Here is a 17,492-nt window from a genome sequence, read left to right on the forward strand (position 1 = left end):
ATGAGAAGAGCTGGTCCTGAGGGACTGAAGGACCACCCATGAATAGCTAAGTGAGCAGGATCAGTAGTACCATGTTCACAGGAGCAGCATTGTCAGGACGAGCAATTGTGAATGATGACTTGGCTACTCTGATCAATACAGGTCCCATGATGAAAAAAGCTGCCCATCTCCAGAGAAAGAACTGATGGATGCAGGGAGAGTGTGAGAATAGAGAGATGAGAGACTAGAAGCACAAAAACAAAGAGAAGGCAGTTATAAGAGTTTGAATGAATATTCATGAAGATCTGAACAAGGTTAGAATCTCTGTGAGTGGGGAGAATAGGTGAAAGAAGTGTTAACAAGGAACTACTAGAAATGGAGCACCAACCAACCAAAAGGCATGTCTTAAGCACATTCTATGTGGTACACATTTTGCTGGGTACTTAAGATAAAATTCAAGAACAAGAGTCTTTTCTCTTAAGAAGTAAACAAATAAAGGTGAGCAATTCTGCAAATAACAGTCATGAGAGGGGGGCAGTAAGAGAAAAATCTAATAATTGAAAAGATGAAGGAAAATCCTTTTGAAGGAAGTTCTTGAGCTAAGCCTCGAAGAGAGTCAGGGGTTCCAAGAAACAAAAACAAGAGGAAGGGCACTATGGAGATGAAGGATAGTCTGTGTAAAGCCACTGAGATAAGTGGTGGGATGTCAAGTATCTGCATCTGCACACAGACCAATCTGACAAGCCTGCAGAGTGCATTAACAGAAATAAGATTCATCTAGCTAGACTTGTGCCAGATTGAAAGGACTTTTAATGAAGCTTCTAGAGCAGGGGGTGACATGGTTTGACATGTCATGGACTCTCTGTGAAGGATGAACAATAGAAATGAAAAATGTGATTACTGCAACAATATAAAAGACCTAAACAAATAAAGATATGTTAGGAGGAAAACCAGAGATGCCAACTGATTAGACATCAAGGTTGAGTGTAAGTTGACATGACTCCAAGGTTGCAAATATGAATGACTAGAAGAATTTCAGGGTCCTCAACAGAAAAAGAAACGTCAGCTGGAAATTGAGAGAATGGCTGAACAAGTTTTAGTATACAATTGTGATGGATACTATTCTGCTATAAATAATAACAAGCAGGATGATTTCAGAAAAAAACAGGGAAGACTTAAACAAAATTTACTTAAACATAAATTATTGTGTTATGATCAACTATGAAAGACTTAGCTAATCTGATCGAGACAATTCCAAAGGACCTATGAAGAAAAAGAAAGAAAGAAATGATGAACTCTAAATGCAGACTGAAGCATGCTTTTTAAAAACTTTCTTGGGTTTTTTTGGTTTGTCTTCTTTTGCAACATGGCTTATATGCTACTCTGCATAGTTCAATTACTGAGTAAGTAGAGCAAAGAGCAGAATGCTAATCTAAAAGAATAAAAATGAGAAAAAATTGGGTGATTTAAAATAATTCCATCTTGATCTACTACAAAGAAATTAATGAGCTGAAAAAAAACAGGAAATGGATGAAGGAAAGCATGCAAATAACCATTATAAAAATTTCACACAGAATTTTAATTAATGTCCATCAACTCTCCTAAGTCAATAGTCTTCCTGTATTGACACATGGTTGTAAAATGAAAAGAAGTTATGGAGCAGTTGTTAAGAGCCTACCATGTAACAGGGTGCTAAGAATCCAAAAAAAGATCCAAACAATCCCTGTCTTCAAACAAGATAGAGACAAGTTAGCTGTAACAAATTCAACAACTTTAAAACAATGATTAAATTACATTTTGACTCCACAAATTAATTGTAAGAATAGCAATTATCATTCTTCAACGCCTCATTTTGAAGAAAGGACACTGACTGTCAATTAGACATTGAGCAGTATGCTAGTCCCTTAACCCAATCTTCAGGTTGGCAGTCTCTGCCTGCTCCTATTCAGTTCTGACTCTCTTTAAAACTCTATTTCCTATTGCAGCCAGATCTCTCCATTTCCACAAGGTACTTAGCCTGGCAGTCTTCATAAGTTACTACATCACAGTTTTAACATTATTTCCCTTCTACAGTTTAGACTTGAAATTCAAGTTTCATTGTAGCAAACAACACACTGAGCAGGGAGAGCCAAGGCAGAACACAGTAAGGAGGCTTTTTTCAGGGTCATTCTAGGCAGAAAAGGAGTCCACTTGCATCCTTGCTGTCCTCTGCCTCTCTCTGCAGCCTTTGACCCCGCTGGGTTGCCCTATCCTCCTGGAGATTCTTCTCTGGGTTTTCTTGACAATGGTCTTTCCTGGTTCCCCTCCCTCCCTCTCTCTGCCTCCTCTGTTGGATCCTCCTCAAGATTCCAGCTTCTATCCGAGAGTGTCCCTCAGGGTTGTCCTGGGTCCTGCTTCTCCCTCTAATCCACTTCGTTGGATGATGGCAGCAGCATCTCCCATAGTGCTAAATTAAGTTGTTCCTAGGTTTGCTAAAGGAGTTTATGGATTGCTTTTACTCTCTAAATTTTGATACCCTGGGCCAGTGCCCCAGCTGTCCTGTCCTAGTTACATGGCTCTGCCCATGGCAACAGTTGTCCAACTCTAATTCTTACTCCACTATTGTGGGGACAATTTGTCCTCCAAGAGAAATGAAGATTTATCTATCTGGTTTCTTAGCGGTGCTAGAGATGCTAATGAGTTAGTGTCCTAAAAGTGCTCTTCTTTCCTTAGATAACAGGGCTACTGGGATAGAAATTATTATTAAAATGACTGATGACAAGATATGTGTTCTTTATGGACCACTTTTCCTGTGGGCTTCCAAAGGTTGTCAGGGTAAGGAACATATAGTTTTGTTTGTCCATGAATACAATCCCTTTAAGAACTATTACGGGGCGGCTAGGTGGTGCAATGGATAGAGCACTGGCCCTGGAGTCAGGAGGACCTGAGTTCAAATCTGACCTCACTAGCTGTGTGGCCTTGGGCAAGCCACTTAACCCCATTGCCTTGAAAAAATCTAAAAAAAAAAAAAAAACCTCTATTACAAATCACCCTGACAAACTTTGATTAATTTGGGCTTGGAATTCGGAAAATTTGAATTAAAATCTTGTTCAAGATTTATTAGCTGTGTTAATCTAGGGAATGCACTTAACCTCCCTCATTCTGTTTCTTCATCTGGAAAATGAGGGAAGTGAACTTGATGGACTAAGATTTCATCTAATTTTTAAGTTTATGATTGAGGGACTTCTTTATTGTTGTAGTTTTTGTATTAGTAGTGGGGATAGTGGGGATAGTGATGATAATGGTGGTGGCATTGGTAGTAGTAGTAGTAATAAGGACATTTGCTGATGTTCTCAAATCTGACTTTCCTGCGCCAACCTCTTTGCTGACCTCTAGGAAGCCTAGCAAACAGCTTCAACTCAATCTTTCCAAAGCAGACCTCATTATTTTTCCCCACACTCTTCCCACTTCCTAACCTTCCCATCACTCTAGAGGGCAATGCTATGCTCACAACCTAGGGGTCATGCTGGTCTCCTCCTTTCTTATGCCCCATAGCCAGTTGTTTGCCAAGGCCTGTTGATTTTAATCTTTGCAACATCTCTCACAGGTACCCCCCCCTTTCTCCTCTGACACTTTCACCCTAGTACAAGTCTTCGTCTTCTCACTCCTGGATTACTGCAAAGCAATTGTTGGGTTACCTTGCCTCAAGGCTCTCTCCATGCCAATCCAGTCTCTATTCAGTTCCTAAAGTGATTTTCCTAAAACACAGGTCCAATCACATCCCACTCTCCTCAGTGAACTCCATCAGCTCCAGGAGCACTCAAGAGTCCTCCATAACCTGCTTCTAATATCTCATTCCCTGTCACATACCATTCGATCCAAAAAGACTACTTCCTGGCTGGTCCACAACTGAGACACCTCCTCTCTGAGAGTTGAGTTAGGCATTTTTCCTGGTTACACTCTATGCCTGGAATGCTCTGTGCCCATCTTCACATGTTGACCTCTCTGGCCTCCATTAAGTCTGCAGAAAGTTCTTCTGTGTCTTCCAATATCCTGTAGCAGCTTGTCTGTATCTATTTGGGAGCTCTTTGGTTTCTTGGTGTGTCCCCAACACTTGGCATGGTGCCTTACCTGTAGGCACTTCATAAGAGCTCCCTATAATCAATAACACCCTAGGCCCTTTCACTCCCAATCCCATTTCCATACTGTGCACAATCCTGTTAATGGGACTGAAGGATAATGCATTAATACAAGATTATTAAGAGCCTAATGTCTGGGCTAGATACTGGGATGCTACAAGGATAAACAATGAAGCAACTGCTCTTTATACAAGGCTTTATGTTCTAATGGAAGAGATAAGCACTCGTGGTAAAATACACCAGCATAAATATAAAGAGAAGCTACATCTGAAAGGAAAAGAGGGACACTCCGAGTGGGACCCTCTAGAGAAGGAAGATATTCTGGGACCCCAGGGGCATCCAGTGCAAAGGCCTGCAGAGAGAGGGAATTTGGGAAACAGAGTGCACATGCCAATCTGGTTGGATTGCAGAGGGTGGGAGAGGGCACCCAATTAGGCCAGAAGTCAGGTTGAGGCCACCAAGTCCTCCCGGGTTTCGAGTGAAACAGAGCAGCTAATCCTTTATCCCAGAGACAACAGGAAGCCTCAAAGCTCTACATTCCAGGAGATATTCTGTAAGTTAAGAATGCCTATGAAGATCATCTTTATTAAATATAAAATTCGATTCAATTCAACAAACACAGACTGTCTTACCTCCTTCCTAAATACATTCCCTTCTCTAGGCCATTCCTAGTCGCTGAAAACAGAAATCACAAAACAAAGTTCATTTGGGGAATATATCATCCCCCAGGTGCTAATGACTTCACTCCCTGTTTGGTGACTTTATTCTCATTATATATTAACAGCAGCTCCTTGATCTTTGTATGTTTGCAATACCCTGCACAATGTCTGGAATATTAACTGGCTTAAAGAAATAAACTTCTTGTAAAGTTTCTATAGTAATTCAATAATCTTAGTAGCTAAAATGCTTACAATACATATTTTAAATAATTAAGTAGTCAAATACATTTTTCAAAAATAAACTATGCTTTATCTTTATCAAATTTGGAACTTTAGTCATGAATTAAAATTTGATTATTTTTTTAAAAACTAATTCAACTGTCCTTCACTGAACATGACTTCAATAAGCTTATCTAGAACAGAGAGGGTCATGTTTTTCATGATGAAAGTATATCGATTCTATGCAATCCATTCCAGTCCAAACCAAATCTTAAGTCTCACCATGGGCATGACATTCTATTTGGTGCAGAAAAAGAAAGAAAAAGAGAAAAGAAAAGGAGTCCTTGCCAATTCCCACAGTTCAACACAGTATTCAGTGGTGAGATGATAAAGTTCTGTCTATGCAAGAGACGAGGCACCCAGGACAAGTTCCCAAAGGGGGTAGCCTATGATGAGGTAACTTTCCTCTGTCTTATGGTGACACCTAAGGATCTAGACGTCTAGGGAGGGGAAGAAGTTCATCTACAGGAGTTTTTCAACCCTCAAAAGAATAAAAATATCAGGACCAAAATTGGAAAGGCTGGAAAATTATGGGAGAAAGTGCCTTTTCCAAAATCAAGTTTATAATTAACTTGGGCTAAACTAACAAATATCAAATGATCAGCCCTCTCCACTGCCCAGTTTCCATGGACTCTGGAGTCTGATCTATGATCCTGATGATTCTTAGGAGTTCCCTTCAGAATACATACCCAATGTCACCTCCAGCATCATCCACAATGCCAGACCACAGGAGCCTGTTGTTTCTACTTTCCTGGAAAAGCAATCTCATATTATGCTCTACCTGAGAAACTATGCTAAACATAGATCTATACTAAGTCTCATGAGGTTTTTTAATATAAAATCACCAGGCTACTCTAATCCGTAAGGCACAGCCAGGTAGAGGACATTTACCTATCCTGGCCCTGGCTATCTAGAAATATCATAGCCTGGAGCATATTTCTCAATCAGCTTCTCTTTTCTTAGAGGAGGGCAGTTGTTGGTTTCCTCACTACTTGCATTTTCCAGGAAAGTAGGCCCCACACTCTTTGAAAGAAATTGCTCTAATAAAGAAAGAAAGCCCTTTAAGCATGGGTTTTGTTGTTGCCTCTTAGAATTGACAACAAAGCTAGCTAGCTATCTTTTCTACATTTGTAGGTTGCTATTGTCAAGAAAAAAAGTTTGATTTTTTTATGGAATGAAGAAGATGATTGAGAAAGGAATTAGATTAAGATTACTCTGTCCTGGTAGTGAGTTGTAAACTTATTTCTCTTTTTTTTGACTCATAAGCTCTAAAGCTGTAGTTTTTATCTTTAGTCAAATTATTTTCTTTTTTTTTACTTAAAAAAAAAAAACCTTGTTAACTGGGGGCAGCTAGGTGACCCAATGGTTAGAGTACCTGGAACCAGGAGGACTTGAATTCAAATCCAGCCTCAGATACTTATAATTACTTAGCTGTGAGACTTTGGGCAAGTCATTTAACGAACTTAACCCAATGTCTTGCAAAACCTCTCCCAAAAGAAACTCTTAATAACTCATTTGAAGCATAATGAAATATTCATTGCGGAACAGTTGTGGCTTCATGTTAGATAATTTAATCCTACAGGAACTTTTTTCTTTTTTAAAATTAATGCCAAATTAATTTTCAAGGGAACCTATCAACAATTTTATTTCAAACTACTTATTTTTCGTAAGCATGAACATGTATACTTAAGAAAAACTATGAGTGACATAAAAAAAACCCTTTTCCTTTTTTCCCCAGTCAACTTAAAATGAAGTCTTCTCATTTGTTAACCTGTCAAATGATTTTCCTCATTTCTTCAAGCATTCAGCTTGTTCTACAGAAGTATTAAATCATTACTTAAAAAGGATAAATACCAAAACAGACAAATTGAATATGAATGCTTTTCTATTCATTTATTTTCATTTATTTTAGATAGTTGCACAAATACAACTAATCCACATAAGCACTTCTCTGATACTTCATGAGGAATGGAAGGAATTTTGGAATTTTGGAAGGTTTTGGTGGGGTAGAAAATGCCCTTCATTGCCCCCTAAGGTAGAAAGACCTCTAACAAGAGAGCCAATGGTATACCTTCAATTTTTAAGTGATTTCATGCAAAGACATGACTAAAGAATGGCATTTTTGAGCAATGGAGGAAACAAAGAAAATGAGCCAAGGCAGAGCAGGAGATGACTATGAATGAAACTGAAGATATAGTTTTTTTAAGAATGAATCCAAGGGGGGGCAGCTAGGTGGCACAGTGAATAGAGCATCGGCCCTGGAGTCAGGAGTACCCGAGTTCAAATCCGACCGCAGACACTTAATAATTACCTGGCTGTGTGACTTTGGGCAAGCCACTTAACCCCACTGCCCTGCAAAAACCAAAAAGAATCCAGTGCTCTTAACATGAGCCTTTATTACATGTCTGCCATGTGCTGGCTTGAATTAGAAAGTAAAAAGGCTAGAAGGGTGGAGGAGAACCCAGTATTTGTCTTTTATCACAGATTTGAAACTGAAGAGGATTGCTTTATCCAGTTTCCCAGGTAAGAAAATTGAGCCCAGGGAAGACAAGAAAAAGGGCAGAAGTTAAGTTTTGAATCCAAGTCAACAAGTTCCTTCAGAGGGCAGTAACATAGTTAGGACCAGAAGGAAGGTAAAAATGGTTGTAAGCATGAAAAGGGAAGAGAAGCAGGAGATAGAGCTATAGCATTCAAAGGATAAAAACAATTCTCAAAACAAGAAATTCAAATTCTTGTCACTAATAATATGAGTAACTCACACCACAACAACCCACCTAATTCACCAATCTGGGAATAGTTCATGCTGGAGGGAATTGTGGACAAACAAGTACTCTAAGGCTCTGTTGAGAGAGCAGTGAATTAATACAACCACATTATTCTGGAAAGCAATTGGGAATTACACAAATACAATGAATAAAATGGCCATTTTGACCCAGAGATTCTACTGCTATCCCCTTGGCAAGTCAATGACAAAATTAAAGGCTCTGTAAACAATACATTTGTAACTTAATTTTTTTCTTTGTGACAGCAAAGAACTAGGAACAAAGGAAGTAGAGACACATTGGGAAATGGCCACACAAACTGTCATATAGGACTATAACATTGTGTTACTGAACTATAAGAGACCATGCAAAGACTGATATGAGCCAATAAGCTGATACAAAGTGAAGTAAAGAGTAACAGGAAAAGACCACAGCAATGAAACAGAATGAATATTCAAACAATCAGATTTAAAAACAAGTCTCCACACCCTCCTTTGCAGAAAAGCACCACATATGAGGTATAATTTTTTTTTGATGTACCAAATTGGCTCTCATAACTTTTCTTTTTTTCCCATAATTTAAAAAAGGTTTTTGTTTTAAGGGATACCTGAGGAAGAAATACCAAAGAAAATGTAGATAATTTAAAAACAAAAGCAAGAAATCAGTAACAACATGAATGTCTGGGAAAGAGGTGGAAAACTACACATAGATGGTTGGCTTAGCAGACAGTCGAGCTCAGAAAGCGTGCAATGAACACCTGTCTAGCTCTATCCAGTTCTGCCCCCCCGCCAAAGGAACAATCAGACCCAGATCTCAAAGAGATAACTGCTGATGGAGGAGTCAGACTGAGGGGAAAATAATCTAGTTATATTTTTCCATCTCAAAGAAAGATTCTGTTAAGTATTATCTTTATCTGGAACAAAGTTGAATATACTTACTGCAGAAAATTTATGGGAATTCGGTGAGCAGAGTCACCTAGGACAGGGAGACATGGATGGATGAGTGAACCCATCAATGAAAATACTGATCTAACAACATTTCTGCTCACACAGGAATCTGATTCAGCCAAAGGACATCAATAAAGAAGTTGGTAATATCACTTTGCTAAGGGAGTCCTCTTTTCCCTCTACTCCCCTACTTCTTTTCCGTATGTTAACTCAATAAAATGGAAGAACAAATACTACAAGCACAAAATATGCTTTCAAAATTAAGTTGTACAGAAGGACAAATGCAGATCAAAGGATCTCACTACTTCAACATGGGATGTACTCAGAGTACATTAATTACTTCATTGAGTTAAAATTACACAGCAAACAATACCATCTAAGAAGCAAGGGTGATGTCAATGGTTGATATGGACCCAAAAGTTTTACCCTCCATTATCTCCAATTTCAGAACCTGAAGTATAAAACAATGTTCCTAAGTCTCCAAATATTCCAACCTGATTTTATTAGTTAACTACCCATTTCCTAGTAATATTTGGTTAAACAACTTGAAGCTTCTGACACAGCCCCGTTTACTTATCCTTGATGATACAGTCGCTACAAACCACACATAAGGTCTAATCACCCATGCTTTCCATACCAAATTCATTGTTCAACTCTCATTTTCAAATGAACTCAACACAAAAACCCACAAATTGTTCGAACTGAATGAAAAGTATGATGATACAAAGTTTAGACCGAAACATGAAGACAAACTAGTAGTAAAGCATGATCTCAATGGTCTATGAGCTCACAAAACCCACCACATTTCACAGACACTCTCCCCCTGAAGGCTTAAAACAAGGGTGAAGCTACAACTCTAGATATTGCTATCTTCCCCATTTTACAGTTGAAGAAAAAGACACAGAAAGGTTAAATAATTTGCATGTGGTCGCTCAGATAGTAAAGATCAAAGGCAGTTTTTGACATAGGTACTCTTGACTTCAGTCCAGCAATTTACTGACTCTGTGACTACTTTTAAAATCCCCATATGTTTACTGGCAATCCAGTGAGCCTGGATTCTAGAAGGTCAATGGGAGGAAGAGAAAGGAGAGCAAGAAGGAGCTAAGATATTTCACATAAGAATCAAAAAAAAGCTTTTTCAATGGAGAGGAAAAGGGGGAAGGCAAGGGAGAATGAGTGAGCCTTCATTCTCATCAGAAATGGCTGAGAGAAAAAATAACATACACACTTAATAGGGTATAGAAATCTCTCTTACCTTAGAAAAAAATGAGAAGAAAGGGATGGGATAAGGGGAAATAAGAGCAGGGAAAGGGGGTGGGGGGAGATAGGTGATAGAAGAGAGGGAAGATTGTGAGTGATGGACTCAGGATAGCCTATCAGGCTGAAATAAGGCTTCACCTGTAGATCCAACTACTTCTGTACTGCTGTCCAAGAACCAGGCTGGTTAAATGTAGAGGAGCTAGTGACAACATTTTTGGCCTTAAAAACTCATGAAAAATGAATGTGGTTGAATCCTGGGGGAAAGATATCCACACTGATTAACTCATGAATCATCCTTCAAAGTAGCCCAGTCCTATTCTGAAAATGGTGGCAAGAATGTGCCAACAAGAACAGAATCAAAACTAAAATAAGAGGCTGAGAGGGGATTCTTTTTTTAAAAATATTATTCTTTTTAAAAAAAATTTTGGTTTATTTATTTTATATTATTAAAATAATTTTGTTATAAAAGTAAACATACCCCCCGCAAGAAGATGAGAAACCTCAGGAATAGTGAGAGAGAAAAAAAAATGTACTTCAGTCTATGTTCAGATTCCAGTGACTCTGTTTCTGGGGTGAGTTGCCCTTTTTATCATAAGTCTACCAGAGAAGTTGCTTCAATATTTTTCCCTCAGTTGCTATTACTAGCTATATTTCCCTCCACTCTATTCCTCCCCATTCTGATTTATTCTACTCTCTCCTTTCATCCTGTCCCTGTTCAGAAGTGTGCTGTACCTGAGTACCCTCTCTCACAATCTTCCCTCTCTTCTATTACCTATTCCCCCCCTTCCCTGCCCCTATTTCCCCTTATCCCATCCCTTTCTTCTCATTTTTTTCTAGGGTAAGGTAGATTTCTATACCCTATTAAACGTGTATATTATTTCCTCACCATTTCTGATGCGAATGAAGGCTCACTCATTCCCCCTTGCCTTCCCCCATTCCACTCCATTGAAAAGCTTTTTCTTGACTCTCATGTGAAATATCTTAGTTCCTTCTTTCTCTCCTTCCTCTTCCTCCCAGTACTTCTCTTTATTACCCATTGACTCCATCTTTTTACTATATTATACCATCATATTCTGCTCCTTCTTGTGCCCTGTCTATATACAGTCCTTCTAACAGCACTTATAAATGAGAAAGTCCATGAGTTATCACTATCTTCTTCTCATGCAGGAATACAAACAGTTCAATATCATTAAATTCCTCATAGTTAGTCCTTCTCGTCTACCTCCTGAGAGGGGATTCTTTAGCAAAGGGATTACAATAAGTTGTAGGATTTATACTAGGCAGATGAGGATAGTTCAATATTAGGAAAATAAGGGCAGCTAGGTAATCCTATGTTTAAAGCATGAACCCTGGAGTCAAGAGGACCTGAGTTCAAATCCGAATTCAGACATTTATTTCGCTACCTGTGTGATCTTGGATAAGTCGCTTAACACCATTGCATGTTTCTGTTGAAAAAGACAAAATGCAACACCCATTCCTATAAAAAAAACACTAGAGAGCATAGGAATAAATGGAGTTTTCCTTATAATAAGCAGTATTTACCTAAAATCCTCAACAGACATCTGTAAAAGGGATAAACTAGAAGTATTTCCAGTAAGATGAGGGATGAAAAACAAGGATACCCACTGTCACCACTATTATTCAATATGGTATTAGAAACGTTAGCTTTAGCAATAAGAGAAGAAAAAGAAATTGAAGGAATTAGAATTATTGGCAATATGGAAGCCAAGCTTTCACTCTTTGCAGACAATATAATGGTATACTTAGAGAACCATAGAAAATCAAGTAAAAACAACTTGAAACAATTAACAACTTCAAAGTAGCAGATATAAGATAAATCATTAGCATTTCTATATCTGAACAATAAAGTCCAAGGGAAAGAGATAGAAAGGGAAATTCCATTTAAGTAACTGTAGACAACAAAAACCACTTGGGAATCTACCTCCCAAAATAAACCAAGAAACCACAAGAAGACAATTACAAAACACTTTTCACAAAAATAAAGGGAGATCTAAACATTTGGAGAAACATCAATTGCTCATGCTTACAGAATAAAAATGACAATTCTCCCCAAATAATTATTTTACAATGTTAGAAAAAAATAGTAACAAAATTCATCTGACATTACAAAAGGTCAAGAATATCAAGGGAAATTGATGGAAAAAAAAGCAAAAGAAGGTAGCCTAGTTATACCAGATCTAAAACTATATTATAAAGCAGCAGTCACCAAAACTGCCTGATATTGGTTAAGAAATACAATAATGGACCAGTGGATTAGGTTAGAGTAGGTACAAAATCAACAGTAGTAAACTACTATAGTAATCTACTCTTTGACCAAACCAAAAGACACTAGCTTCTAGGACAAGAACACACTATTCAACTAAAACTGTTGGGAAAACTAGAAAATAGTATGGCAAAAACTAGGTATAGACCCATATCTCACAAAATTTGACCAAAATAGGGTCAAAATGGGTACAGATTTAGACACAAAGGCAATTTCAATTAAGAGGTCAAGAAATACTCTTGTTGGATCAATGGAAAGAGGAAAAATTCATGATCAAAGAAATAGAGAACATGACAAATTGAAAAATGGATGATTTTCACTATATAAAATTAAAACGTTTTTGCACTAATAAAACCAATGCATCCAAGATTAGAAGAAAAGCATTTTTTACATCTAGTGTTTCTGACTCATTTCTAAAAAATATAGAGAATTGTATCAAGTTTATAAGATTACAGGTCATCCCCCAATTATTGAAGAAATTAAAACTACATAGTCACGCGAAAAAAATGCTCCAAATCATTACTGATTAGAGAAATGCAAATTAAAACCATAAGGTATTACCTCACCCTTATCAGATTGGCTAAAAATGACAAAAAAGGAAAATGATCAATGTTGGATAGAATGTACAAAATTTGGGACATTATTGCACTGTTGGTATAGTTTTGAACTGATCCAACAATTCTGGAGAGCAAAAGGGTAATAAAACTATCATACTCTTTGACACAGTAATATCAATACTAGTTCTATATCCAAAAGAAAACACAAAAACCAGGAAAAGTCCCACATGTTCAAAAATATTTATAGCAACTCTTTTTGCAGTGGCAAAAAATTGGAAATTGAGGGGATGTCCATCAACTGGGGAACAGCTGAACAAGTTATAGTATATGAATATTATGAAGACTATTGTTCTAATAAGAATCATGAGTGGTCAGACTTTAGAAAAGCATGGAAAGATTTACATGAACTGCTGTTGAATGAAGGGAGCAGAACCAAGAGAACTTTGCACACATTAACAAGACTGTGAGATGATTAACAATGACAGATGCAGCTCCTCTGAGCAGTTCAGAGATCAAAGAAAACCCTGAGAGATATACCATCCACATCCAGAGGGGTAAAAAAAAAAAAATCACAAAATCTGAATGCATAAAAACTTCTCATGTCTTTCCTTTCTGTATCTTGGTTTTCTTTCTTTCTCCCTTAGTTCTAATTTCTCTTACACAAAATGACTAATATGAAAATATGTTAACATAAATGAACAACTTTAACCATACTGATTGTTGCCATGGGAAGGGTGATAGAAAAATTTGCAAATGGATTAATGTTGAAAACTATCATAGAATGCAAATAGTTTAAACAGTTTAAAAATGAATTAAAAATAAATAAAATTCCAATGTAAAATAAGTAAATAAAATGACATTTACTTAGCTCATCTAAGAGTTCTGGCTTCTTTTAATAGTCTATTTTCATTCCTTTAAAGAAAATTAAACATTGTTGATGTTGCTGATTTCATAGAAATGTTATGTGAAATAATGATTTAGGGACCGAATAGGAACAAAGTCCTAAATGGTCATAGCCCTAATAACTTATGATTTGACAATTTGACAACAGAGATTAGTTATACTGTATTCTTTATGTATGAATCTGCAAAAGACATAGCTGGGTCAAGTTTATGAAACACAAGTCTATGTCTATATAATATTTCAAGTTAGCTTTAAGCTGAACAAAATACACAATTGTCACAAAAACCATACCTGCTAGAATAGTTTGATATAATTAGTCTAAAAAATAGGATTCATTGGTTCTTGGAATAACCTCAACACTGTTCTAATGTGATAGGTTGCCCTGGCCAAAGGATTCTTCCCAATGTGGTCCACCTGCTGCTGCTGAGCTTTTCCAGACTTACAAGAAGAGCCCAGGAAAAGCTGACTCACTCCAGGGAGGCTTCCCCACATAGAAGTGGCTGCCAGGCCTAAACTACATGGTCCCAGTGTTGGAGAACCCAGTATTACTTCACACTCTGATGAAGCATTACTATGAGCTGGGTAAGAATAGAGATCTATTTCTCAAAGATACTCTACAAAAAGTCAGTTGCCAATTGTGGATCCCATCATTAAAATAAGACTCACAGTCTCATAATGTGGCTAAACATCAGCACTGGAGCTTTGTCCCTCAGCTTCGGATTCTTGCACTTTGATGAAAGTATAATTGAACCATCTATGCCAAACCTGTTCAATTGTCTGTAGCCACTGCTAGTTCCTAAAATATCTTGGTTATTACAGTTCAGGTGACATTATTGTACAATTAGGGGGCCTCAAAGTGAGTGACAATGAGAATATGAAGCAAAGCAGGAAATGCCCTATATGTTAGCTTTCATTTCATGATTTCTCTAAATCTGCTAAGACCGATATAGTCATCCATATATTTTCACATGCTACACAAACAGCTCCAAAATCAACCACTCTATTTGCTCCCTCCAATAAGGTTACAGCTACACAAAGATTTGCTTCAAATTATCAAGAATGGGAGAATTATCATAAATTTAGGTACTTCATGTAAATGCTGTTCATTAAAGGGTAACAAGCAAGAAACTTTAAAGGAAATAATATTCTAATAAATGAACACTGGAAAAAGGGGAAGAGAGAGACCAATGCAAAAATCAAGCCAGAAGAAAAAAAGCTTTTAATGTACGCACCAAGATTATCTCAAATGAAGAAAAAAAAAAAAACACCCGTTTCCAGTGCTTACTATGTGACAAGTCCTGACTGGGCTATGGGCTGAAAAACAGTTCGTGTCCTCAAGGAACTTGAGTTTTGAGAAGGAAAGACAGCACAGAGCTTATGCTGACTCTGAAAATGGGCAATATCCTACACTACTACTGAACAATTCAATTCAGTATTAAGACAACCTACTCAAGGGGCAGCTAGGTGGCACAGTGGATAGAGCACCAGCCCTGGAATCAGGAGGACTCAAGTTCAAATCCAGCCTAAGACACTTAATAAATACCTGCTATATGACCTTAGGCACCAAATAGTGGAATTAATAAAAACTATACCTTTTAATTCTTTTTTAAAAACTACACCTTTTAAAAAGTTGCCAGGCTCATTCCTGAATTGACAAATGGTCAAAAGATATGCAAAGGCAATTTACAGCTGAGGAAATCAAAGTGATCCATATTCATATGAAAAATTGCTCCAAATCATTACTTACTAGAGAAATGCAAATTAAAGCTTCTCTGAGGTACCACCTCACACCTCTCAGATTGGCCAATATGACCAGAAAGGACAATGATCAATGTTGGAAGGGATACTGGAAATCTGGGACACTAATACATTGTTGGTGGAGCTGTGAACTCATCCAGCCTTTCTGGACAGCAATTTGGGATTAAGCCCAAAGGGCAACAAAAATGTGCTTACCCTTTGATCCAGCAATACCGCTACTGGATCTATACCCTGAAGAGATGATAAAAAGGGGTAAAAACATCACTTATACAAAAATATTCATAGCAGCCCTGTACGTGATGGCAAAAAATTGGAAATTAAGTGAATGTCTTCAATTGGGGAATGGCTTAACAAACTGTGGGAAATGTTATATGATGGAACAAACACTATTGTTCTATTAGAAACCAGGAGGGATGGGAATTCAGGGAAGCCTGAAGGGATTTTCATGAACTGATACTGAGAGAGATGAGCAGAACCAGAAGAACATTGTACACCCTAACAGCAACATGGGGGTGATGATCAACCCTGATGGACTTGCTCATCCCTTCAGTGCAACAATCAGGGACAATTTTGGGCTATCTGTGATGGAGAATACCATCCATATCCAGAGAAAGAATTATGGACTTTGAACAAAGACCAAAGACTATTACCATCCAATTAGAAAAAAGCATTCTATTATTATGTAATTGTACTATCTCATACTTTATTTGTCTTTCTTAAAGGATATTTCTCTGTCATCACATTCAAATGAGATTAATATATAATATAGAACCAATATAAAGACTAACAGAATGCCTTCTGTGGGGGGTGGGGGGAGGGAAACAAGAATGGGGGAAAATTGTAAATCTCAAAATAAAATATTTCTTTAAAAAAATTTTTTTAAAAAGTAACCAGGTTCCACCAACTGAAATCAGATCAAAATAGCTTTTAAATAAGTTAATTTTAGTATTCATAAAAGACCCAAAAATAATCAGCAAGGATTAAAAGTCTAAGAGACTTTATCAGCAACAATACAGTTGGAAAAGCTTTATTTCAAGTATTTCACAATGTTTCTTGGATTGGCAACAATGATGTCTTCAACTTCCAGTTCAAACTGGGGGGAGCACAAATTACAGTTAAGTGACTTGCCCAGAGTCATACAGGTGGGAAGTTTCTGAGGTCCTCCTCCCTCCAGGGTTGGTACTCCAGCCACTGAGCCATCTAGTTGTCCTAGAACTTTTTAATTTAAGGGGGAAAAATGGAAATCACTACTTTAGGAAAATCCCTTAGTTATAAAGCACCCATATTTTAAAAACTCTCACAATTTAAAAAGAGAGAGAATGGAATCTAGATGGCAAACAGAAGACAGCTATTTGACTGGGGGTTGGGGGAAGAGGAGTGAAATGATGCTTAATATCCAGATCATATGCAGCAATGATTCTAGCACTAAAGGCCTTGAAGAGGTAAGACTGGCTTCTCAGAGAGTAGGGTCATTAAGTGTAACTTTTACAAATTTAATGACTCATCCCCCATCGACTTATAGCCCTAATCAAAGAATGAGCCAAAGCAGGGGAAACTTATTTATACTTCTGAGTGAAAGGGTGAATTTACTATATCTACAATAGACAAAATATGGTAGTGCAAACTAATGGTACAAAAATTAAATAGAAAAGTAAAAATTAATTAAAAAAACAAATTTAATAAGATTCAGGAAATTTCTTCCCTATTCTGTCTTATCTCTAGCTAAAAATATGGTGAGTTACTAGGCAATAAGCAATATCTCTAACTAAAAACAAGCCAGAGCATTCAGCCCTAATCATTATAAAAAAAAAAGTTTGGCTTTCAAGGCTGGAATTAACCAAGCTGTATTTAGTCAGAATCTGATAATCTATAAAGAGACTAGCTATCCTTCATTCCAAACATTCTAAACACTTAAAAGAGCCTGGTTTCATTTCCTAGCTAAGAAAAAAAAAAGGAGGGGAGGGAAAAGATGTTACAAAGAAAATT

The 17,492-nt window shown here is 37.3% G+C and overlaps 1 protein-coding gene across 8 annotated transcripts in view; it reads right to left on the reverse strand.

The window, feature by feature from the left end:
* The window catches only part of SLMAP (sarcolemma associated protein), a 141,318-nt gene that overhangs the window by 38,757 nt on the left and 85,069 nt on the right, over positions 1 to 17,492 (reverse strand). The gene's annotated exons all lie outside the window — the stretch shown is intronic.

Source organism: Macrotis lagotis, chromosome 8, assembly GCF_037893015.1.
Source record: "Macrotis lagotis isolate mMagLag1 chromosome 8, bilby.v1.9.chrom.fasta, whole genome shotgun sequence".
Classification (NCBI taxonomy): Eukaryota; Metazoa; Chordata; class Mammalia; order Peramelemorphia; family Peramelidae; genus Macrotis; species Macrotis lagotis.